The 26,909-nt window shown below is 34.7% G+C and overlaps 1 pseudogene; it reads right to left on the reverse strand.

Annotated features, from left to right (window-relative positions):
* Positions 1–2,850: 2,850 nt before the first annotated feature.
* LOC129647306 (3-ketoacyl-CoA thiolase, mitochondrial-like) overlaps positions 2,851–26,909 on the reverse strand; it is a 187,233-nt pseudogene continuing 163,174 nt past the window's right edge.

Here is a 26,909-nt window from a genome sequence, read left to right on the forward strand (position 1 = left end):
GCATACAGAAACAGCTTTCCTGCACCTATGCACAATACTTTTATTGAATTGGATAATTTAATCAATAAGTCACAATAGTCTCTAATGTGGGGCTATGTGAAAATCTGGGAGCTGAGAAATTTGATCATTGTTGTCTATTATTTCCATCTTTTGTGTTGCATTCCTCTAGGATTTAGGTAGTATATCCCCCATTCTCAAGTCTTTAAACATATGCAGTCTATTTTCTGTTCTCTGTGTTAGAGCCCTACTTCCAAAGACCACCAGGAACAGCCCTGGGTTTATTCTTGTTTGCAGTGTTTAAGGGCATATGGAGAAATGTGAGGTTTCTGGGTTAGAAGATGTATTAGAGTGCCCCAGAGAGACAGAACCAAAAGACTGCATATATACAAGTGCGTACATGCATGCTAAGTTGCTTCAGTCATGTCCGACTCTGTGCAACCCTATGGACTGTAGTTTGCCAGGTTCCTCTGTCTATGGGGATTTTCCAGGCAAGAATACTGGCATGGGTTGCCATACCCTCCTCCAGGGGATCTTCCTAACCCAGGTATCGAACACACAGCTCTTATGTCTCCTGCATTGGCAGGTGGATTCTTTTCCACAAATGCCAATACCACCTGGGAAGAGAGACAATGAGATAGAGGGAGAGAAAAAGGGAGATATTTATTTTAGGAACTGGATCACACAATTTTTGAGGCTAAGACATCCTGAAATCTACCATCTGTAAGCTGAAGAATCAGAGAGTCAGTGGTGTAAGTCCAAGTACAAACATCTGAGAAGCTGGAGGCCTTGATGACTGAGAATAAGAGAAGATGTCCTAGCTCAAGGAGAAAGAGAACAAATGCATTCTTCCTCTGCTTTTTGGTTCTGTTCAGGGCCCTCAAAAGATTGGATAATGCCCTCTCACATTGGGGAGGGTCATCTGCTTTATTCAGTTCATCAATTCAAATGCCAGTCTCTTCCAGAAACAGCCACACAGACACATCCAGAAATAATGTTTCATCCACTAGCTGGGCATCCCCTAGCCTAGTCAAGCTGACATGTAAAATTGATACCATCGTGGTGGGTATTAAAAAGAAGCCAATTATACAATTTAGGCTTTGGCTGAATTGCTTGGAGACAGTTTAAGGAAGCAGCACATTGCACTGGATTGTATACTATCAGGAGTTGAAAGTAATTCTATGATAGGATATCTTAAAACATCTTATCTCTGGCAAAGATAGACTAGAGTAAGGCTAACCCTATATATTTAAGAAAGACCAGTTGCTCATGTTAACTGGGGAAGGGTTATATTTGTAAAGTTCTGGGTTGGGCAGTACTCTGTCTATGATCAGCAATGCTTAAGGAACAGTTTTGTCTTTAATTCATAAAATCACAGAATGGTCATATCTTATGAGGTTCTGTGAAAAAAGTTTATTTTCAGCAGGAGACCTAAAGACCTAGCTGTGAGTGTCAGGCCAGACTGGAGTAACCCCAAGGCCTGGTTGAAAGTATCAGGTCACATCCTGCATGTCAGGAGTTGTTCTTTCTCACTCATTTCTCTTAAAGAATTTTAATAGACAATTCCATTGTAAAGTATAAAATATAAAAAAATCTTAAGAAAATTTAAGATTTCCTCAGAAAGGGATATATTAATGGGTTCATTCATCTATTTGTTTTTTGGAAATTAAGGCTACATTTATTCAATTTCCTTGCAATCATATGATCTAAAACATGTGTGGTGGTTATTGTCCAGGATGTGATTTCTTTTAGTGCATTCTATACTAAAAATTCAGTTCAGAAATACATATTTGGTGCAAATTTGAGAAAATGTATTTCTGGCCTGAGCTCATATTCATGATAAATACATCTTTACCTCGTCACCCTGGATCACACTCACTCACTGTTTCAGTGGCAGGGCATAACCAGTTTTAGCAGCTGCTCTGAAGTTCCCTTGTTTTAATGTAGCCTAGTCAAGTAATTAAATGAAATTGCTTTTTGAAGCCATGAAACTAAAAGATGCTTGCTTCTTGGAATTTGAAGCTATGATGAACCAGCTGCTGCTGCTGCTAAGTCGCTACAGTCATGTCCGACTCTGTGCGACCCCATAGAGGGCAGACCACCAGGCTCCCCTGTCCCTGGGATTCTCCAGGCAAGAATACTGGAGTGGGTTGCCATTTCCTTCTCCAATGCATGAAAGTGAAAACTGAAAGTGAAGTTGCTCAGTCATGTCCGACTCTTCGCGACCCCATGGACTGCAGTCTACCAGGCTCCTCCGTCCATGGGATTTTCCAGGCAAGAGTACTGGAGTAAGGTGCCATCGCCATCTCCAATGATGAACCTAGACAGCATATTAAGAAGCAGAGACATCAGTTTGCCAACAAGGTCCATATAGTCAAAGCTATGGCTTTTCCAGTAGCCATGTATGAATGTGAGAGTTGAACCATAGAGATGGCTGAGCACCAAAGAATTGAAGCTTTCAAACAGTGGTGCTGGAGAAGACTCTTGAGAGTTCCTTGGACTTTAAGGAGATCAAACCAGTCAATCCTAAAGGAAATCAACCCTGAATGTTCATTGGAAAGACTGATGCTGAAGCTAAAGCTCCAATACTTTGGGCACTCGATGTGAAAGAGCCAACTCATTGGAAAAGTCTCTGATGCTGGGAAAGATTGAAAACAAGAGGAGAAGGGGACAGCAGGGGATGAGATGAACTAGATGAACATAAGTTTGAGCACACTCTGGGAGATAGTGAAGGACAGAGAAGCCTGGTGTGCTTCAGTCCATGGGGTCACAAACAGTCAGACACAACTGAGTGACTGAACCACAACAAGCCAAGTAAAGTAACTGTGCACTATTGTGGGCTCCTTGGTTTCTTCAGGCTGAGTTCCAAATATCGAGTGTGATGCACTGGCCATCTTCAATGTAAGCTGATTCCCCTGCATATTCTCCACCTCCACATCTTAATTCATGAACTGTGTGTGCAATAATTCTTGATCTTGATCCTGCCAATGGCTGGTTTCAAGTAATGACTCTTCCATTTATATTGGTTTTACTTAGGTTGAAATCCAAGCTCTTTTCAACTGCCAAGTACTGGGGAGCAAAATCTCCATTCACTTCCACCAAATCCATGTCCTTAAGACTCAGTCTTCTTTTCTTTAGTGCCCCCACTGGAGGCAGGGACAAGACCAATATCTACAACAGAGAAGTCACGTCTAGATACAAAATAGCTCACAGTTCTTGCCAGTGGGAAGTTATTCTTTTTGACAGCATCTTCACTATCTATGAAAGCATCAGATATTTCTGATACATTCCTTACAGGAATGTCCCTTCTTGGACAGGGATGGGACAAGGATGGTCTCTTCTTCCTTAAAACTGGAGTAAGCTTATTTAACTGCACCAGGCTCATTGGTATTAAGTCTGCTCATTACTTGGCATTACTCATTACTTGCTCCTGTCCTTGTCTTTACCTAAACTGATATCATCTCACTATTAAAGTAGCCAGCTTCATTAGCAGCTTTTCACCTCTGCTGTGACTGCAGGGTGTTTGTTAAATTTTTCTCTACTTATTTTATGTTTTGCAGCGAGATTCTCTGCAGCAATTCCTATGGGGACTGGGACACGTTGCCCTGTTAATGCTGCTCACAAAGAATCTTCCAGCTTGAGATTTGATCCCAACTTTGTTATAATACATACATTTCTGACACAGTAGGGAGTCATGCTTTTGGCCCCTCCACATAAGACAACTTCAGCTATTTTTACACACGTTTCCTGACATCCATACACAATGAACTGGAGACCAGAGCCACAGAGCCTATTAGCAGTGAGAGCTGAGGTCTCTTTGGGGACATCCACATCAAACTGACATGCCTTGCCAAGTATGCAGCATCTGAAAAACTATTTGCTAGGCTATTTTAAAGAATACAGCTCAAGAACAAAGAGAAGAAAGCACAGGACAAGGTCAGGGAGGTGGGTATGGAGCTTCCATCCCCTCTGGGCACACACCTCTCCCAGTACTTTCACCAACCTGAAGCTCTGATTAGTCTTCATTTGTGAAAGAAAGTCTTACAAAACAATGGACTTCATTTTTAATAGTAGAATTTTTGTTAATCAAATGCAGGAGAGGATAATATCATTTGATGCAATGGGCAGTTTAGGTAGAAGTTTTAATCTGCCTCTAAAAACTTGGCAAATATAATGTTAATCTCCCCTATGCTCTTAGTATTTCCATTAGAAATTTTCTTTATATTTAGTTTCTAAGCTAAAAGAATTCTGAATTAGAAGAAATGAAGATATAGGTTTAAAATATTCTCAGATAAAACAATTTTCAGTGTCATCACTATATTATGTGTGAAAAGTTCTATGTTTTATGTTGCATTCATAATATTTCTATACTATATAGTTTTAGAGCCATCTTATATTACTTGACTGGAACAGTTATCTGGTAAGTTAATTGAAAAAGTAGGTTAAAGTAGGAACCATAAATAAAAAGTGTACACATATCTTAAAATTTTATTTCAAATTAAAACATATCCAGGCATGTTATGATGTAAGGACAAAGCCTTCCTTCGAAACTTAATTTACTGATTTGTGTTCCACATTTTACATAAAAGACATCCTAAGGCCTTGTCCACAACATCTAAGAATGGTTTTGTTAGATAAACTAAGCAGTGCAGCTGGTGTGGAACAAAAGAGGGAGACACTTACTAGCCACAGTTATTCAGTCAGTACATCTTCAAAAGGGAACTGAAGCCTTCAATTAGTCTCAAAGATTATTTATGTGAAGACATATTAAGAGAACTTCTATTTGTTCTATAAATGAAGATACAGTCCAGTTATTAAAACTTTTATATATTATCTGCAAGGGCTTATAATTATTTGAAAATATTTTACAGCCTTATGTCATAAATCTTAATGTCTATCCATTAGATAGGAGGGTTTCTGTGGTTGCTGTAATTTGTTTATATATATCTTCTTTTATTACCTCAGATACTACTGCAAAGTAGCTTGGCAAATTAAGAATAGAAAGCAGAATTCTCAACATCAGGCCCACTGAAGGTGGATAAAATATGTTTATAACTAGCCTTTTACTAGTCATCTAATTTATATGTATATAAGGTAGATATATTTCCCCCACAAACACCAATCATACTTGTTAGCTATGCTGTCAGTCAAAACGGATCTGACTGCTTTCTAATGGCATTTGGCAGAAGTAAATGGAGATTAGAGGATAGAGAGATCAGTTCAGACCTCCAAACCAATCTGTGCAGCTTTCAATTTCAACCAATCAGTGACACCTGCATGTGGTAATCATTCTCCTTGGTTACAAGCGCTGGCAGAAACTAGAGACCTGTTTTTCAAGCTAAAGCAAAATGAGCTAAATATAAATGTGAAAATCCTTTTCATTGTAGAATTTTCATCTTCTTTTGAGAAAAATAGAAAAAATAGGGATGTTTTAATCCAGATTTAAATTATTTTGTAGTAAGGTCAATTATGTTTAAACACACCAATGATGGATAAGCATGTTGGGTATGTTATTTATCTTCTTGGCATCATGATAAAGATTCAAACTGCAGTCCAGTATCCAGCCTGGGACTTTAAACTGCTGTGCTGGTGCACACTACTCCAGTCTCCTTTTTAGTTACTTGTTAGAGCTGTGTGAACCTTTCATCTTGTGAAACTTGCCAACCTCAGGAATATTTTATGAGTTACCAGCTTTGCAACTTTTGTAGAATACATTCAAACATCACTTTTACAGGGTGCAGAACTGTAAAATGTTTCTCCAAAGATTTAAAAAAGTATATAAAAAGGAAGCCATGGAAGGAAAACTAGTAGCATTCTCCCATTGTTGCCTGGCAAACTTTGTTTATTCTAAACTGTTTTCTCTAACTTGAAATCAGGCTTTGACTTAGAGGTCAATAGACCACCCTCCTGAGGTTATCATTCTCAGCTGAATCTCTCTCCAAAAGAGCAAAAACACTATAGGTAATAATTTTTTTTTTTACAGTTTTTTTAAATTCAGTGTTTGGCATTATTGGGTAAAATAAGATTACTTTATAATTTTGTTTTTTTCTTTCCCCTCTTTTCCAACTAATTACCCCTATTTAATCTTTTAACAGGCTTCCTTGGTGGCTCAGATGGTAAAGAATCTGCCTGTCAATGCAGGAGATGCAAGAGACATGAGTTTGATCATTGGGTAGGGGAAATTCCTTGAAGAAGGGAATGGTTACACACGCCAGTATGCTTTCCTGGAGAATTCAACAGTCAGAGGAGCCTAGCAGGCTACAGCCAATGGGGTCACAAAGAGCTGGACATGACTGAGCAATACTTCCACTTCACTTCCAATCTTTTAACAGAGTCTCATCTCAGTATGTAACATTTATTTAATAGATGATAAAATATGCCAAAAATTTTAAAAGAAAGTTCAAAGAGCTTGTAGAAAAGCCACCATATTATTTTTTTTTCCCCAAATGGGCACTGTTGCTGCTGCTGCTAAGTCGCTTCAGTCGTGTCTGACTCTGTGCGACCCCATAGATGGCAGCCCACCAGGCTCCCCTGTCCCTGGGATTCTCCAGGCAAGAACACTGGAGTGGGTTGGCATTTCTTTCTCCAATGCATGAAAGTGAAAAGTGAAAATGAAGTCGCTCAGTTGTGTCTGACTCTTTGCAACCCCATGGACTGTAGTGCACTGTTATTTTAAACCAAAACTAAGGTCTGGAAACTGTGAAGATATTATGGGAAGCTGGTTGTTTAAGCTGGTGAATAGGATAAGCCTGGTTTTAGATCTTGAATTAAGCTGTTTTGAAAATTTGACCTGTTTTCAGAAAGATTAAAAGTGATTTTGTAAGCAGATTTTGGGGAGCATGCCTATACAATCGGCCTTACCTATCGGAGAAAAGAGTAAAACATAATTATAGAACATCTAGAGTATATAGTACATTCCAGGGTCTCAGAGTCACAGATATTTTTATTTGCTACTTTATATCCATTCTCCTTCTATATATTATTTGAGGTTAGTTTTAAAGTCTCCATGGGAATTTGCCCCTGGATTCTTTCAGAAGAGTAGCATAAGTGGAATCAAACAACATATTGAATGATGAATGTCCAGAGCCTGTCTATTGAATGAATGTCAGAAAATTTGGAAGTATTATAAGACCTAGTTTTTTTTTCTCCTGAACTAGAAATTTAGGTGCTATTGCCATCTTGCTACCATAAAGAGAGTCTGAGGGTAATTGTTCCTACTCACTGGAAACAAGTAAAGATAAGATCAGAGAGAAATCAAGACCTAGAATATTGTTTAAGCTACTACGTCAATTAATCACAGGTCACTCCTATCCATGGACTTTTCCAAGATCAAGCACTGGCTTCAAAAATCACAGCTCTGCTGATGGCACCATACTTGTAAACTATGTGGCCAGAAGAAGCTACACTTTCCACTCTCCCCATTTCAGAGAAAGTTAGCTCTCCCAAACTGCCTCCCTTACAGCACACAAGATTTTATCAGCATGTTGTTTTTAAAGGGAAGTGCTCATTGTTTCATTTATAAGAAGATGGAAAGAGATAAATGAGTAATTGCTGCTCATCTTTCAGATGTAATAACTGGCTAACATGAGGACACAATTCATGGTCATATATCTCACACACTATAAGATGATGACTCAAACTAGATGAAACCATAGCTTAAAGCAGAAATACAAACTGAAAGCCCATCCAATCTATCCAGTTTACCTTAAAGTAATTATTAATAATAACATTTCATTTAAAAATGATAAATCTGGAAAGAAAAAAGCCCAAGGCAGACAGGATGCCAGAATAATAAATATAAACCAAGACTGCCCCCTGTAAAAGAAATCATCAGCAAACAAAAAGACAACCTACTGAATGGGATAAATATTTGCCATTGATAAGACCAAAAATGGCTTGATACTCAAAATATATGAACAACTCATACAAGTCAGCATCAAAAAATGCAGTCAACTTGATTAACAAATGGGCAGAAATCCTAATTGACACTTTTTCAAAGACATACAGATGGCCAACAGGCACACAAAAGATGCTTTACATTGTTCAGTTCAGTTCAGTTCAGTCTCTCAGTCCAGTCCGGCTCTTTGAGACCCCATGAATTGCAACACGCCAGGCCTCCCTGTCCATCACCAGCTCCCAGAGTTCACTCAGACTTACGTCCATCAAGTCAGTGAAGCCATCCAGCCATCTCATCCTCTGTCGTCCCCTTCTCCTCCTGCCCCCAATCCCTCCCAGCTGCTTTGGCTCCATCCCTTCATTCTTTCTGGAGTTATTTCTCCACTGTTCTCCAGTAGCATATTGGGCACCTACTGACCTGGGGAGTTTCTCTTTCAGTATACTATCATTTTGCCTTTTCATACTGTTCATGGGGTTCTCAAGGCAAGAATACTGAAGTGGTTTGCCATTCCCTTCTCCAGTTACTACAGTCACATTGTTACTTATCAAATAAGTGAAAGTTAAAACCACAGTAAGATATCACCTCACACCTGTCAGAATAGCAATCATCAAAAAGACCACAAATAACACATGTTGGAAAAGATGTGAAGAAAAGGGAACCTTCATACACTGTTGGGTAGGAATGTAAATTGGTGCAGCCACTGTGGAAAACAGTATGGCAGTTTCTCAAAACACCAACTGAACTACCATATGATCTAGCAATTCTACTTGTGGGTATATATCTGAAAAATACAAAAATACTAATTTGAAAAGGTACATGCACCACAATGTTCACAGCTGCATTATTTACCATCCTCAAGATACAGAAGCAGATGAATGGATAAGGAAGATGTCATATATATATATATATATATACAATGACATACTACTTAGCCATAAAAAATGAAATTTGGCCATTTGTAACAACATGAATGGACTCAGAGGGTCCAAATACTGTATGACATCACTTATATATGGATTTTAAAAAAATGAAACCAACTAGTGAATATAACAAGAAAGAAACAGACTCACAGATATAGAGAACAAAATAGTGATTGTCAGTGGGGTGAGGAAAGCAGGGAGGGGAAAGATAGAGATAGTGGATTGAGAGGTAGAAAGTATTATATATAAAATAAGTAACAAGGACATATTGTACAACATGAGGAATACAGCCAATATTTTATAATAACTATAAATAAGGTATAACTTTTAAAATTGTGAATCACTATGTTTATATGTGTAACATATAATATTATATATCAACTATATTTTAATAAAACAATAAAATGGGACTGTTGTGGGAACTCCAAGACATACAAATGATCTAACTATGAGGGATAAAAAAGCTCATGAGTGAAGTATCTAAAATAATTTGTGACCTTTGGCTAATATGTAACAAAACATGACTTTATTAATTCAGTTAGTAAACATCCCTCTGTAGACTATCACGGGCCACTGTGATACATCTTAAAAATAAAAAGAAAACCAGAATGAAATTTATTACCCTAAAATACATTTTTATCAATGGAGAAAGATATATTTGCATATAGCTCTGACCTGAATACCTAAGGTATAGGCAGAGATAGAATAAGAACTCAGACTGAGTACTGAGCTCTGCAATGGGAAGGTGGGAGAAGTAACCAGAAAAGCATAAAAATGGAATGAAATTTGAGCTGCATATCAGTGTAATAATAGATATTTGACAAGTAACTAAGAAGAAAAAAAGAGCTTAATCTTGAGTAAAGGGATGAAAGACATGGAATCATAGGGTCTAATATGGTTTAATAACTTTAGGTTACTTTTGTTATGAAAATATTACATCTTTCTATGCCTTATTTTCATCAGAGTAACTAAGAATGATACTAAGAGGTATTTTAAAGAATAAATATATTACATCTTTTCAGGATCCATTCCTTGATAGATTTTCACCAAATTTATTGGCACTTTAAGATTTCTGAGACCTCAATAAATTTAAACAGGTTAGTTTTTATAAGTGAATTTAAGAAAATATTTATTCACATGTATACCTGTGGCGGATTCATATTGATATTTGGCAAAACCAATACAGTTATGTAAAGTTTAAAAATAAAAAAAAAAAAAGAAAGAAAATATTTATTTTCAACATTAAAAAAAAAAAACTTTGATTTAAATCCTGGAAGTTAAAGATGTTATATTTTATTAAAACTGGAAAAAGGAAAATAATAGGAAAGCAATTCCCTAAGAATTAAAGAACATTTTATTCCCCTTTTATACAGTACTTCTGTACTGTTTCCACTTTTAATGTTCATCTTTAAAATACAGAAGTAACCTCAGCATGAAAATTTTATATGTAGAACCAAAGAATAAACAACCTTCCTTGATTCCCACCTGTATGTACACAGAGCCAAGAGAGAACTTTCATTTAATTAAACCAAATTAAATTTAAAAATAAATTTAGAAACACTTACTGTCAAAATAACTGAGGTGTGCACTTCTCTCTAAACCCTTGGCTTGCCAAGTTTTTCCCATTAGACAAGCATTTCCATTATGTCATTAAAATCTCCCCCTCTTTCCAGGATACAATCATACAGGATTAGAGCTCACCTTACTGAACTCATCTTAACTTGAACATCTACAAGGATTCTACTTCTAAACAAGGCACTGGGATTTAGGAGTCCAACATCTTCTTGTTATTCAACTCATAGTATGACTAAATTTTGAAATGCTTTTCTTTAAGCAGAGAAAATGATTAACTGGGTCATTATGCGTGGGTTTAAATCCATCCCCTATCATTCATGAAGAAATCATGTAATTACTTCATGTTCTAAGCCTTTGCAAATATACCTGGTTATTCAGGTTTGGCTTTATCTTACCTGTATCAGGAATGAAGACAAGATGTCAAGGAAGAAAAAATAGCAATGAAAGCTTTTAAAGGGTCTTAAAGAAAAGGAGTAGTATTCAAAAAAGGACAGAAATAAAGTAAAAGGTGCCCAAGAAAAAGTGGTTGATATGGAAGAGTGACAAAAAAAAATCCAGATTTTAATTGGATTTGCTGAAGAAGATGAACAGTTTGTGAGACCTTACTTCCTGGTTCCATATTCTCAGATGTGCTAGAAGCAATGACAGTCAAGTAACAGTTACAAACTCAGACCCAGATCATAGTTTCTAAATACTAGCAGTGGTGGTTTAGTTGCTAAGTTGTGTCCAACTCTTGAGACCCCACGGACTGTAGCTTGCCAGACTCCTCTGTCCATGAGATTTTCCAGGCAAGAATACTGGAATGAGTTGCCATTTCCTTCTCCAGGGGATCTTCCCAACTCAGGGATTGAATCTGTGTTTTCTCCACTGAGCCATGTGTGTAAGTATATAGTATATTATAGTCTTTTGGCAAAAATAAAGGTTAATCACATAATTATTTTTCTCAATTAAGTAAAAATTCCGTGATTATGTTCCTTGTATATCAGATTTGGCATGTTTTATCTTTCTCAACTTTATCCTTAAATAATTCACAAGCAACATTTTTTATGCCTCACGTATTAAGAGAGCTCATTTACTTTTTCTCTTCTCTATGATTTTGATTGTTTCCCATTTATCCTTATCAGTTTAGAACACTTGGTTCATTTCCACCTCTATCTTTTTCCATTCTATTTATTTTCAACAAAACTGACATGCATTTTCTGTCTTAATTTGACTCTTAACATTGTTGAATATCATCTTTGAAAATTGATGGTAACACAGGAAAAACATGAAGCATTGGATTATTTTGGTGGATTGAGTGTTTCAAAGAATAGCCACTGCTCCATTATGGAATACAGACAAGACAGTGATGAAAGGGCAAATGCCCATGACTTAGCGTACGCAAAAGACAATCCTCCAGTATTTCATGTGAATCTTTGCAACCTGTGTTTTGTATTTTGTTCAGTTTTTCATAGAATGGTCACTAATATGCTTCTGCCTTCACAATGGTTTTCCTCATGTTTCCTTTTTATTTTTGTAAATATTCACCTCAGGTTTCAAAGGAGGTTACATATTGATGCCCCACTATTTTCCAATACATTTAGTTAAAAGGGAAATTTTATTTGCTACATTTTTCTGTGTGTCTGGGGGACTCTTTTATGCACATTACACTCCAAATTAGATCTCATCAAAATGCCACAGACACTTTACTGATTAATATACTAAAATGATTACTTTCCAAAGCATTCTCTATTTACAGAAAGTCTATTACAAAAACTCCCAGCAGATATTTGCTTGAAAGACATTTTACTGACTCAATGTGTGTACCTTTTTTCTGAATATTTTATGGAAAAATAAAACATCTGTGATTGACGTCTGTATTTTTAGATGGTGTTTCTAGCAGTTTACTTGAATTAGATATATTCAGAAAATTTTGAGGAATATTTTATGGTGTAAACACAAACTGAGTATGCCAATCTGATCTGGGTTATTTACCTAACTCCTAATACTAATTATCATATTTTAAAATATTTTGATAATGGAAAAGCACTCCAATTTCCAATAACATTTTAATGGTAAACATTTTGGAAAATCCATTTAAACAGAAAGTATGTCACACTTACTGTTGATGTTTTTCTTCATGCTGATAAAGCTGATTAGTGCAGCACTTCCAGCCTCATTCTGACCCTTTTCTTAATTCTGTTTCAGGAAAGATGTTGTGGCTTTTTTGACATACAAATCTGACAACAGAAGAACAGGCAAGCTCATTCAACTCTGTATGCCCTGTGGAGACTACCTACTCACAGAAAACACGAATTTCATTCTCTTCCCTCCAGAAGCAGATTTATTTTTCGGTAAAGGGACATTTTTCCTAGCTTGACACTGTTGTTCTGTGAAGCTCTGTTAACAGTCTAGTTCAGATTTTTCATCAAGACCTACTCTTACCTTAGCCCTTCATCAGTAATAAAAGCAGTGTTTCTGGTGTATTAACTTCAGGTAATTTAGAATGAGTTTAATAGAATTTGTTAAAATTAATTAACTACAGTGATATGTCTAGATTTTAATATCCTCCAAATTTGGCAGAAAAAACAATAAAGAAAATATAGATAATTTACATAATCTACAAATTTTATATATATTATGTATAACAGATAATTTCTAACATATAATTTTATTTTTCTTTTGCCCATGAAATATCAATAGTTTTAAAAAATTAATGCACTTGTAATAAAAATAGAAACAGAGGAATGTTGAAACCTCTGATGAAAGTTGTGAATGAGACTATTTCTTCCTGTGGTTCTATCACTTTTTGTTTCATGTATTCTGAATTTCTTTAATTTGGTGTAGAAACATTTAGGACTGTTATGTCAAAATGAAAAATGGATGTTCTCTCAGTATAAAATTATCCTGTTTATCCTAGCTGATATATATTGTCTGTCTGTCTAATATTAACATTTTTGTTTTAGTATTTTGCTTAGCATTAAGATGCTATAATATATCTTTATATTTAAGTATGTAACTTATTTGTATATTTATATTTAAAGCAGATTATATAGGCAATATATGATGGTGTCTTTCTTTTTTATATATAATATAAAAATCTCTTCCATTTAGTTGGGGTATTTAGATAATTTACATTTAATAGAATTATTGAAGTAATTTTATATATCACATTATAGTGTATATTTGAGCTTACATTTATTATTTTTTATTTGTTTTCTATTATTCTATGCATTTTTTTCTCTTTTCCATATGTTTCTGTCTTCTTCCTTTGTTGATTTTTAATTATTGGTAACAATAGTTGTTTTAGAATTGACATATGACTTTAACTAGGTGGTGATGGTCATTCTATTTCCAACTAATATATTACATATGGTATAATAAACTTATGTTCTTATAGGCCACTGGCATACTTATTTGTGTTGTCAAATGTTTCTCTTTCACATATGTTATAAACCTCCCAATATATTGTTAATATTTGTGTTTTAACTGTTGTCTTTGAAGATAACTATTAAAATGACAAACAAGTCATTTATACTTGCCCACATATTTACCTTTTCTCAGTGAACTTTACTCCCTTATGCAGGTTTAGACTTCATCTGAGTGGGTTTTTCTGCTGAAGATTTTTTTTAACATGTCTTATAGTTCAGGTCTTTGGTGATTAATTGTTTCAATTTCTATATGTCCAAAAAGGTCTTTATTTTTCTTCATCATTTTTGAAAAATATTCTTGCTAGCTATGGAACTTAACACTGATAGGGCTCTTCTTATTTGCTTTTCTCTTTAGTAATTTAAATTTGTAGTTGTCTTTTTGCAGTTTTTGGTAAAAATTCTTCTACAATTTTTCTTTGTTTTTTCCCTGTGAAATTTTTAATTTACTCTAGCTGTTTTTAAGATTTTCTCTAAATAACTAGTTTTAAGAAGTTCAATTATGATGTACTTTGTTGTAATAATTTTATTTCACATTTGAGGTTCACAGAGCATCATGAATAGAGGGTTTATATTTTTCATCAAATTGGAAACTTCAAGTATTCTTTCTGTACCCCATTTCCTATGAATTATAATATATATATTAGGCTGTTTGAGGTTTTCTTATGACTCACTAAATTCTGCTTTATTTTTCTGCCTTTTTCTCTCTTTTACTTCAGTGTCATTTGCAATGTGTTCAATTCACTAAATTTTCTTCCTCTATTGCTAAAATCATGTTAATCCCATTTAATATATTTTGTCATCTTATAAATTAAAATTTTTATCTTCAGAAGTACTATAGTTTTGTATTTACCATACTCATACTTAACACATTTAGTACTTTTCCTGCCACTTGAATATATGGAATATAGTTACAATAGGTTTTAATGTCCTTGTCCAATAATCTTATTTACATGTGTTTCTGTTGGATCATATTAGATTGATGGATTCCCTTCTTCTTATGAGTCAGATGTTCTTATTTCACTGCATATGAGATAACTTTTGTTCTATTGGAAGCCATACATTTCAAAATTTGCCTTGTTTGTTGCTAGATAATTGTATATTCCTATAAATAACCTCAACTTTTTACTTGGAAGTACTTGGAAACAGTTTTATTTTTTATCTTTGTTAAGGTAAAATCACAATAGACTTTATTCTAGGGCTTCTTTCTCCCATGACTGACACAATACTCTGCTATTACCCTAGCCTAAGGACCATGAATTATAAGCTTTTCCACTTGGGTTGGTAGGAACATGAATTATTTGAAGTCATGAGTGAGCTCTGAGGATTGTTGCTTCTATTCTTTGGGGATAGCTGTTGTTGCTATTGCTGCTGTTGTTTTTGGCCTTGGGCAATTTCCTTATTTACTTTCACTAATGGGTACTGAGATCAAGACTCAAGGGAGACCATTTGGAGATTTCTGAAGTTTTCTTACTAGGAAAAGCGCTCTCTTCATTACTGTTCGCAAAGTCTAGCCAATATATCCTTGATGTACTTTTAGGTTCACCTTCTTAATTTGGGAGATTGCCAGGTTCAGCCAGGGTTCTCCTCTTTTATGCTGTGCCTGTAAACTCTCCTTAGTAAGTAAGAAAGGCTCATTTGTTTCTCTATTTTCATGTGTTGCCTCATGTCCAATTCTGAAAACCATTGTTCGGATAATGAGAAAAATAATAGCTGTCTACTAACACAAAAGTTGTGACAAAGCAGATTAAGGACTGTAAGAGCCCTGAATTCAAGCAAAGTTTGCACATCATGCTTTTGCTCAAGAATTAATTTATGAATCTCTTTTTGTATTAGACTGTATATATAGGGTTTGTGATATTTCTAAAAATCAGCTGAATTAAAGATAAATATATTATCTATGTCATTTATAGTAGTGCTAGGTGCTCTAAGAAATCAAAATTCCTCCTCCAAAATTCAAGGCAGCTCAATGTAAGATGATATAGGAAGTCAGTCTTATCCAACCTCAGGGCCATAACTTGAGACTTCCCAAGTCAAAGAGTGAAAGGACAATGCAGTCTCTTAACAACAATAGTGTAAAAGAGATAGCACATCTATGTATTCATATTCTATTGTTGAAAGCATAGTCATACATAAATAACTGTATACAAAAAAGATATTTGGATATGTGGATAGTTTCTAGGTTTGGAGGATAATAAACTTTCATGAATATTTCAGCAAGCTTTTTGTATAGATACAGGTTTTCAGTTCTTTGGGGTAAATGCCTAGGTTATCTAGAAAAGTTGTTTGAATTAACAGTAGTAGTAATAGAGCCTCTCAGTCATGTCTGACTCTTTGTGATCGCACAGACTGTAGCCCACCAGACTTCACAGTCCATGGGATCTCCAGGCAAGAATACTGGAATGCCATTGGAGAAGGTTGCCAATCCCTTCTCCAGAGGATCTTCCTGACCCAAGGCTCAAACCCGGCAGACTCTTTACCATATGCACTACAAGGAAGTCCCTTGAATTAAAAAGAAACTGCTAAATGAATGTTACCTATAGTAGTTATATCATTTTAAACTCAGCATAAATTTTTGAATTTTATTTCCCCACAAACACTTGATATTAAAAGTCTTTTCTATTTTAGATATTCTGAAGGATGAAGGGGGCATAATGACATCTAATTATGGTTTAATTTAATTTCTTTGATGATTAAAATTTTGAGCCTTTAAATTTTAGCTTTATTTATTAGTTGTTAGTCTATTACCTTTTTGAGATGTTTGCTGTATTCTTTTCTTATTTTAAAGTAATATTTTTGCTTTATTAGTGTATTGGAAGATATTTTAAGATACATGTTGTTTATCATATATGAAGATAAGAGTATAAATATCACTATAGATATAGATATATTGAACATTTTCATTTAGCCGGAGACTGATGTTTTTATTTTCTTGAGTAATGTGTTCTGAAGAGCAGTAAGATAATTTTTGATGAGATTCAACTCTATTATTTTTTCTTGTTACCAAGAGTACATTTGTGTCTGTGATATCTAAGAAAACTTTTTTATTGCAGAACTTGGATGATTTAAACATATTTTTCAAGATATGATATAGGTTTGACTTTTTAGTTCTGTGATCAATTCTTTTAATTATTTTGTCAAAGTATAATTTACATGCAATAAAATTCTCCAAGTTTGAGTGTATAATTTGTACAGTTGTAACTAATGTAAACAGTTGCATTACAACCAACAAAGTGACGTAGAACATGTTCTTCTCCCTACAAAATTGTCCTGTATTTCTATAAAGTCAGTCTTCTCCCTCTCCTCTCACTATTGGCAAATGGTGATCTGCTTTCCATATTACACATTAAAATTACAAACCTGTGCTCCCTTTTAGAGAATGTATAGAACTAGTATTTTTTTATATTTTGTCTATTTTGTGGTTGTTTATGGTGGAAGGGCTAATCCAGTGGAAGTTTCTCTATCAGGATGGAAGCAGAAGTATTTATACAATCGTCATTTCAAGATCAAATACTGAAACATATCACTCCTTCACTTGACAAGTAACTAGACTTAGAAATCGAAGCAAGAGAAATGGTTTCATAGCCTGAATCAAGCTTTAGATTTATTTTACTCGTATTCAGTGAGATAGTATTCGCTCCCTCTGAAGTTTTATGATCAGGAGATCAAATGTGGTTATCGAAACATAATTAAATTTTTTTCTAAAATGCTTTATAATTAACTTTTTAAATGAAAATTTTCCTTTATATCACACCACCTATTTGTAGTAACAGCAATTTTTATTGCAGATCCAAGCTTTCAACATATATTGCCATACAAATTACCATTGCCATTTTAAAATTTTCATTTAAAACTAACAACTAATTCCCACAATGTGAAGAATATAGAAAAAGAGTGAAAGTTCCCAAGGAAAGAGAATGTATAGGAAAGACATTTTATGGTAAGCAAGCATGGATATTTGCCACCTACTTTTTAACAAAAGAGAAAAATCACCATAGAAAGGTATGTATTTCTTTTACACAAGAATGGACCTTACCTTGCACATAGTACTATATATTTTATTTTACTTATTTGTTCTTTTGTGTACTTTCACTGCACTCTTGATTCTACCTGCAAGAACAATTCATACAATTCTTCACTGAAATAATAACAACAATCTATAATATTTTATCCATTTTTGAAAGCTAGTACATAGCATTACCCACTCATAAGTAAATGCATATACTCTAGGAAAAAAATCCATTAAGGAAATTTGGAACCAGTATTTCTATTGAAATTCACAGCATGATACAAAACAAAGCTTAAAAAAAAAAAAAAAACCTGTTACCACCATTACAGGATTAGACTTAATGGGAAGCTGGGTATTGCCCTGCCAATAGCAACTACAGAAATTGACTCACTTTGTATTTTTGCCCAGAAAAAAATCACACTAATGTAACATTAGAATACAATTTTTTTGTGTGTCTTAAGAACTTAAATAATTCTATTTTGAGGGTAATATAAGTCATAGACTCTAAGAGAAAATGCATATATCTAACAAACTATACATGGAAAAAATGAAAGCACAAATTTCTGAATTTGTGAATTTGAAATGAAAGCATAGATAGCTTCAGTAAACCATTGGTATCAATGCAATAAATTTATTAATCACAAAGTTCTAGGGGAATTATATAATTGTATATAAACATCCTTGTATATTAAGAGAGCCAGTGAAGATTATTTAATTTAGAAATTCAGGATTTCTAAATTTTTGTTGTTATTGTTATTGCTATATATTACTGATCTTCAAACAAATTAGAGTTACCTTCACTCAAAGTCTCTCAGGTGTTCATATAGATTTATAATTTATAAATGAATCTAGATTTAAACGGTATAATAATTTACTATTCACTGTGTACATATAATTTGCTATTCAGTTGTGTGCTATTAAAAACTGCTTCCAGGTAAGGGAAGGTGATATGTTTTGTTGTTTTCATGCTGTGAATACTCTACCAAGTTTGCTTTCAAGCTGTCAATGTATGTCACTGAATGGGAACTGAACAAAGATGCATATGTTTGGCTTTTGTATGTCAGTGTGATATAGTTCCAGTACAAAATAGGTTTGTTGAGAGGATATTCTGCAACACTCTGGAGTAACAATCATCATCATTTTTTAAAGATGTAGAAATTGGGATTTTCAGTATTATTAAATTTAGCGAGTATATGCAGCTAGAATAGGAGAGAGAGGATTCAAATCCCAGGCCTCTCTCCTTGCAAAACTCAAGATCTGTTTACATACATGTTCAAACACACACACACACACACACGATAAGGTTGGATTTTACATAGAGGAAGACTCTAAGAATAAAAGTACTGCAGTCATTACATATTCATATTTGTTGTTTGCCTTTACACTTATTTAATCATATGGACTCACTGAAATCAAACAAGAAGTAAATAAAGAAACTTCATTGATTCTTACTCATGTTTACATCAAGTTTTGAATCTTTACTGCGTAACATTTTAACAGGGGTTTTTAAATGATTAAGATGTGTGATACAGTGGTATGTGGCTAGAACTCAGTTGCTTTGGGGTTTGTCAAGCATAATGGTACTGTGCAGTGCCTTGGCATAAGAAACTTTTCTAATTCACTTCCTCTTAAATATTCAATTTATGTGCCAATTACAAAGCCACCATTTTGGGTATATCTTTATATATCTGTGTTTTTCTATACAATCAATTGAACATGTATAATTTACTCCCACACCTTATTTAAATAGATGTAGGTCTAAATTTATATATGAAGGGCATATTTTACTGCAATTCATTTGATAAATAAATCAAGTCACAGAAAGTCATTTAATATTTGCATATGAAATAAGCAACTTTGAAGAGTGTGTCTTCTATATAACAATTCACTGTATTAACACATAATTCTGCAAATGAATACTTACTAAAGCATTTTATAGTCAAAATTAAGACTATGAAATCTGTAGAGCAGTGGGCAAAAAGAGTGGTCTAACCAAATTGGAATTTCCATTTTCTTTTGATAATGTATTTGATATTCTTTCTAAAATCATGACTCTTTTTTTATCTTAAAGGAAGTTTTACAGATTTTATAATTCCACCTTTTATTTTGGTTTTAAAATGCAATCTAATGATGTGTTTCAGATTTAGTCTAGCCTCTGTAATCAAGTTACTGAATGCAGTTACTTTAGTAACTTTGATTCATTGGAAGGAGTCAAAGCTTATACGATTTCTGATAAATTTCATCTTTGGAAACATTATACCCCATTCACAAAAATGAATATCCTTCTAAAATTTGGCTTTTAGGTTTGAGAGTGATGAATTTCTTCAAATTCTGAGTCTATGTTTCCTCAAGAGGAAACATTTTACTGGGGAATGCATCTATGCTAAGCCCAAGTGTTTTCTTATGTAAACCTGGTGCCAACAATATTGCTCTTCTCAACAAGCATTTTTATATTTCTTATCCTTTGAAAGGGGTTTACCAAAGGCTGCAATTTCTTATTTGCTTGGAATTTGCCCAGTTGTTTCCCTAAGTGTGCTTCATGGAACTGACCTGAAGCATTAATGGGATTTACATAAAGCAAAATGATGGTCAAATAAATTGCAGAAATGTAGAACTGAAGAGAATTTGAATGTTTTCTTTATCATATTTATTTACTTGCACAGAGAATCTTCAAAAACAATACAAAATAAAACCAATCCCTATGTTCTCTGGAAATGATTTTAGGAAATTCTGCCATATATAAATATGTGAAGAAAGCGAACTCAAATTCAAACTCCTAGGAACAGAGCCCAGACATACTGTGGGTCTTCTTCCTGAGAGGAAATGGACCACAATTAATCCAGATAATGCCTGAAAGTAAACATTGTATCACGTTCTTATTATTCATGCTTTTGCTCATCACTGCTCTGATCCTGGTAAGCAAAGCACAGCTGATATCTTTAAAAGTATTTATGTGCTCAGTTTATTGTTAAAAATTGAATCTAGGCTCTATACTAATTTTCCAAGCTTAACTTTCACCTCTGTCTGACATGCTTATCATGCTCTTGCCTATTTGCTTTTATCTCCTGAAAATACTAGCCTAGTTTCTGCATCAGTGTCTGATATTTCTAATACTTGATTATTATATATGTTAAGGTTGAACAAATTAGTAAGTATATTGTAAATAATGAAACCAGGGTTTCCATGATTGGGAAAATAAGCTACAAATAAGGAAAGATGGAATTAAACTTCAGATGTTAGATTGGAATTGTCCATTATCCACATCCCCGCTCTCCTGCCAAAAAAAACCACAAAACAAAAAATGAAAAATAGGAATTAAGACATCTTATGCAAAATTTCCAAATATGATGTAAATGACTGTGAGTATCTTGTTTACTTAATTTAACATTTTCTCTTGTATCATTTTTTCTTCTCTTTAAAAAAATTTTTGTTCTCTTAATTCTCTCTCTATACACACACACACACACACACACACACACAAACACACACACAACCACATACAAAGAGACATTTATGTACATTTTGGACACTGTGAGAAATGAAACAATGGAACAGGACAGCATGTACACTATAATCTAAGAGGACGTGCTAAAAATAAAAGTATAATTGAATCTGTATATTGAAGGAGCTTGTGTATCAGTGAACATTGACCTAGAAACTTCAACTCCAAGATGAGTTTTATCAAAATTTTCAGGCAATAAAGATAAAAGAAAAAATGTTTAGGGCCTTCAGGCAAAAAGACCAAGTTTACTAATAAAAGGAAAAAAAAATCAGATTGGTGTCAGACTCCTTGATTTTTGATAGAACAGGCAATGTAAGTCAACAAAGAATTAAAAAAAAATAAAAGTGATCCAAAGATTTCATATCTAACCAAGTTGCCCTTCAACAATCAATTCTATGAGAAGGCACTGAAAATGCAAAAATACAAGGATAACTATACTTAGAATCCTCCTGAGATATCTACTAGAAAATGAGTTTTCTCTAACCAAGAGATGATAATAAATATTTAACCAAAAAGCATGTATTGAATATGCTTAATTATAGATCAAAGACTAGAAGTTTAAAATAAAGGTGAAAACTAATATAAAATTGATACATGTATTGATAAAATATAAATAATACAACTTAAAATGTAGAAAAAGAAGAAAGGGAAGGAGAAAGTTAGAATATGCTCATAGATTTCTGCATAGTCATATGAGAATCTGTTTTTATCAGCCTGGGCTGCCATAAAAAATACTATAGACAGGGTTATTTAAAAAATAGAAATTAATTTTCTAATGGTTCCAGAGGCTAGAAGTATGACATCACAATGCCATTATGCTCAGATTCTAGTTAAGAGTTCTCTTCTTAGCTTGCAAACAGTTGATTTCTTGCATGTACTCACTTGTGTGTACATGCTGAGTTGCTTCATTCATGTCTGTCTCTTTGTGACCATATCAACTGTAGACTACCAGGGTTTTCATGAGCTTCCCAGGTGGTGACAGTAATAAAGAACCCTCCTGCCAATGCAGGAGACATAAGAAACACAGGCTCCATCCTTGGGTCGGGAAGATCTCCTGGAGGAGGGCATGGCAACTTACTCCAATATTCTTGCCCACATGGCCTCACAGGGCAGAGAGAAAGAAAGCTCTATGATGTCTCTTTTTAAAAGGGCACTAATCCCATCATGAAGACCCCACTCTCATGGCCTCATCCAAACCTAATCATTTCCCCAAAGCCTCATCTCCAGCTGCCATCACAGGGAGATTTAGGGCTTTAATGTATGGATTTGGGGAGGACAAAATTTAGTCCATAGCAGAGTAAAATGATTTATTTTTGTTGCTACAAAACTCAATATTAAAGGTTTAAGCAGAGAAAAAGGATGAGTACTACAAATGTTTTAGCATAATCATAGCCACTAGAATAAAAAAATGAACTTCATAAATACTAGAGCAATAATAACACTGGACAAAGGAAAAAACACATAAAGAAATGGAAAACAATATATATAACATAAATATAGCATCAGTTCAGTTCAGTTCAGTTCAGTCGCTCAGTCATGTCCGACTGTTTGCAACCCCATGAATTGCAGCACGCCAGGCCTCCCTGTCCATCACCAACTCCAGGAGTTCACCCAGACTCACGTCCATCGAGTCAGTGATGCCATCCAGCCATCTCATCCTCTGTCGTCCCCTTCTCCTCCTGCCCTCAATCCCTCCCAGCATCAGAGTCTTTCCAATGAGTCAACTCTTCGCATCAGGTGGCCAAAGTACTGGAGTTTCAGCTTTAGCATCATCTTTCCAAAGAAATCCCAGGGCTGATCTCCTTCAGAGTGGACTGGTTAGATCTCCTTGCAGTCCAAGGGACTCTCAAGAGTCTTCTCCAACACCACAGTTCAAAAGCATCAATTTTTCGGTGCTCAGCCTTCTTCACAGTCCAACTCTCACATCCATACATGACCACAGGAAAACCATAACCTTAACTAGACGAACCTTTGTTGGCAAAGTAATGTCTCTGCTTTTGAATATGCTATCTAGGTTGGTCATAGCTTTCCTTCCAAGGAGTAAGTGTCTTTTAATTTCATGGCTGCAATCCCCATCTGCAGTGATTTTGACACTAAAAAATCATTATAGAATTAAAGTCAAGCATATTTGTTATATCAAATAAATGTGTGTGGGATGTGTGTGTTTGTGTGTGTGTGTGTGTGTGTGTTCAGTTGTGTCCCACTCTTGTGACCCTATGGACCATAGCCCATCAGGCTTCTTCGTCCATGGGATTCTCCAGGCAAGAATACTGGAGTGAGTAGCCATTCCCTTCTCCAGAGGATCTTCCTGACCCAGAGATTAAACCTGTGACTCTTGAATCTCCTACATTGGCAGACAGATTCTTTACCAATAGCACCACCTGGGAAGACCTCAACTTTAAAAATAAAAAATATTACATGAAAACCAAAATATTAGAAATTTATATATAGAACTTAACACATCATTATCAGTTCAAGCAATATCAAGCGGGAAAAAAGGCAAGCAAAACTATAAAATCTAAACAGTATTATAAAAGAACATAGATCTTATTAAAATACACCAATATTTAAAATCCCATATTAGAGAATACAATTTCATCTCAAGTAAACATAGAATTCACATAAATTGATCATATATTAGTACTGAAGAAAATAAATTCAACTAAAAATGCAACTGATCAAAACTGACACAAGAAAAAAAGAAGATAGCATATATCAAATGAAGAAATTTCATTTGTTACCAGTCCTCCCCAAAAGAAAACCCAAGGTCCTAATAGTTTGTAAATTATGGCAAACATGAAAGAAGAAATAGCCCCAATTTGCAAAAAACATTTCAGTGTGTAGAGTAATAGGTAGTACTGCCTAACTTATATTATGAAGCTATCATAACAATTAAGAAAAATCTAGTAAAGACATTACAAAAAAATAATTCTAGAACAATGTCCCTTATAAATATAGAGTTCAGTTCAGTTCAGTTTCTCAGTCGTGTCTGACTCTTTGCAACCTCATGAATCGCAGCACACCAGGGCTCCCTGTCCATCACCAACTCCTGGAGTTCACTCAGACTCATGTCCATGGAGTCAGTGATGCCATCCAGCCATCTCATCCTCTGTCATCCCCTTCTCCTCCTGTCCTCTATCCATCCCAGCATCAGAGTCTTTTCCAATGAGTCAACTCTTCACATGAGGCAGCCAAAGTACTGGAGTTTCAGCTTTAGCATCCTTCCTTCCAAAGAAATCCCAGGGCTGATCTCCTTCAGAGTGGACTGATTGGATCTCCTTGCAGTCCAAGGGACTCTCAAGAGTCTTCTCCAACACCACAGTTCAAAAGCATCAATTCTTCGGCACTCAGCTTTATTCACAGTCCAACTCTCACATCCATACATGACCACAGGAAAAACCATAGCCTTGACTAGATGGACCTTTGTTGGCAAAGTAATGCCTCTGCTTTTCAATATGCTATCTAGGTTGGTCATAACTTTCCTTCCAAGGAGTAAGAGTCTTTTAATTTCATGGCTGCAATCACCATCTGCAGTGATTTTGGAGCCCCCCAAAATAAAGACTGATACTGTTTCCACTGTTTCCCCATCTATTTCCTATGAAGTGATAGGACCAGATGCCATGATCTTCGTTTTCTGAATGTTGAGCTTTAAGCCAACTTTTTCACTCTCCTCTTTCACTTTCATCAAGAGGCTTTTGAGTTCCTCTTCACTTTCTGTCATAAGGGTGGTGTCATCTGCATATCTGAGGTTATTCATAGTTCTCCCAGCAATCTGGATTCCAGCTTGTGCTTCTTCCAGTCCAGCGTTTCTCATGATGTACTCTGCATAGAAGTTAAATAAGCAGGGTGACAATATACAGCCTTGACGTACTCCTTTTCCTGTTTGGAACCAGTCTGCTGTTCCATGTCCAGTTCTAACTGTTGCTTCCTGACCTGCATAAAGGTTTCTCAAGAGGCAGGTCAGGTGGTCTGGTATTCCCATCTCTTTCACAATTTTCCACAGTTTCTTGTGATCCACACAGTCAAAGTATTTGGCATAGTCAATAAAGCAGAAATAGATCTTTTTCTGGAACTCTCTTGCTTTTTTGATGATCCCACAGATGTTGACAATTTGATCTCTGGTTCCTCTGCCTTTTCTAAAACCAGCTTGAACATCTGGAAGTTCATGGTTCACGTATTGCTGAAGCCTTCTCTTTAAGTTAGTTAACTTGGATATATGTAAACAAAAAAGTGATCAATTACATATATTTTGTATAAATAGATTAATGCATGAGTAGGTAATATTTGGCATTTTAGACCTAAGTAATGGGTTATATCTTGGTGAGTCTGGGATATACTTTGGAATCACTGCTTGAAAGCAAATGGAGATGCTTTCATTATTATGGCCACACTGTCAACATATTGCTTTAAAACAGATTAATGTTATCAGAAGAAATGCATAAAAAACCTTTTTAATCCAGGCTTGTTTCCAAGAAGTAGAAGCAATGTTATTTATGGTTTAATAATTGTAAATATATTTATATTAAATTTATTTTTTGAATGTGAAATCATGGTTTACTGAAAAGTTAGGCAGTTACAGCATGAACCACCCTCAATAAAATATACAGATTGATATTCTATGACATAGAATATCAAGCAAGAGTAACAGTATTAGAAGACAATGTACTTTAATAAAAAAGCATCTGATAGTATATGCTTTGCTTCCTATAAACTGCTGTTTCCGATTTCTTGGCAATGTAAATTTGTTCAGAAAATGAGTTCCACAGTGTATGGTGTGACCTAGATCATAAAAAAAAGGGACGAAAGTGTGAGAGTGTGCTTAAGCAGACTCATTATAATATCTATATATATATTCTAGACTTAAGAACCAGACTTAGGCATTTCCTTCTTACTCTCGCTCTCTTTTTTTTTTTTTTTTTTTTTTTTTTGAGGAAGAAATAATCTTATAACAGCAAGCAGAACCCAAAATAAAAGCCATTAGGGTACTAGGATACAAATTATGGTTCTTTATGTTGCATTTATTAGAGCTTTGTGTTGAGTGGATTTTCTAGTGGATCATTCTAGTACATTTAACTGCAAAAAATCCAGACTTTCAATGAGACCATGTCAGAACAGATAAGAATGATAAAGCATATGAGACAAGAAGTTAGGATCCCTCAAAAGGACTTAGATGTATCAAATGTCCTATACCTTGACAAACAAAATAAACAATAAATAGTTGTAAATAAGATAAAATAAGGTAAAATAGAGGTAAGGAAATGGAAAGGAGGAAGCTGAGTCATAAGAAAGCAACATAAACTAAATCCCTGGATCCTTCTTAAGCAGATAAAAATTTTTTAATTTCTTTTTTCTTATTTCATGTTATCCTTAGTGTCCAGGCAAGATTTTTTTTCCTAATGCTCCTAAAACAAAAGAAACACACAGCATCCTTGTTGCATTAAGTGGTTAAGTAGAAAAAATTAATTAGGATTTATGTTCTAACAAATTAGTAGTCATTTGAAAAAAAAATTGTGCACAGAATATAAAATGAAATTATGTCATTATAAAATAATCACAGGTCTTCCCAGGTGGTGCTAGAGGTAAAGAATCCACCTGCCAATGC

This window comes from Bubalus kerabau, chromosome 3 (assembly GCF_029407905.1).
Source record: "Bubalus kerabau isolate K-KA32 ecotype Philippines breed swamp buffalo chromosome 3, PCC_UOA_SB_1v2, whole genome shotgun sequence".
Lineage (NCBI taxonomy): Eukaryota > Metazoa > Chordata > Mammalia > Artiodactyla > Bovidae > Bubalus > Bubalus kerabau.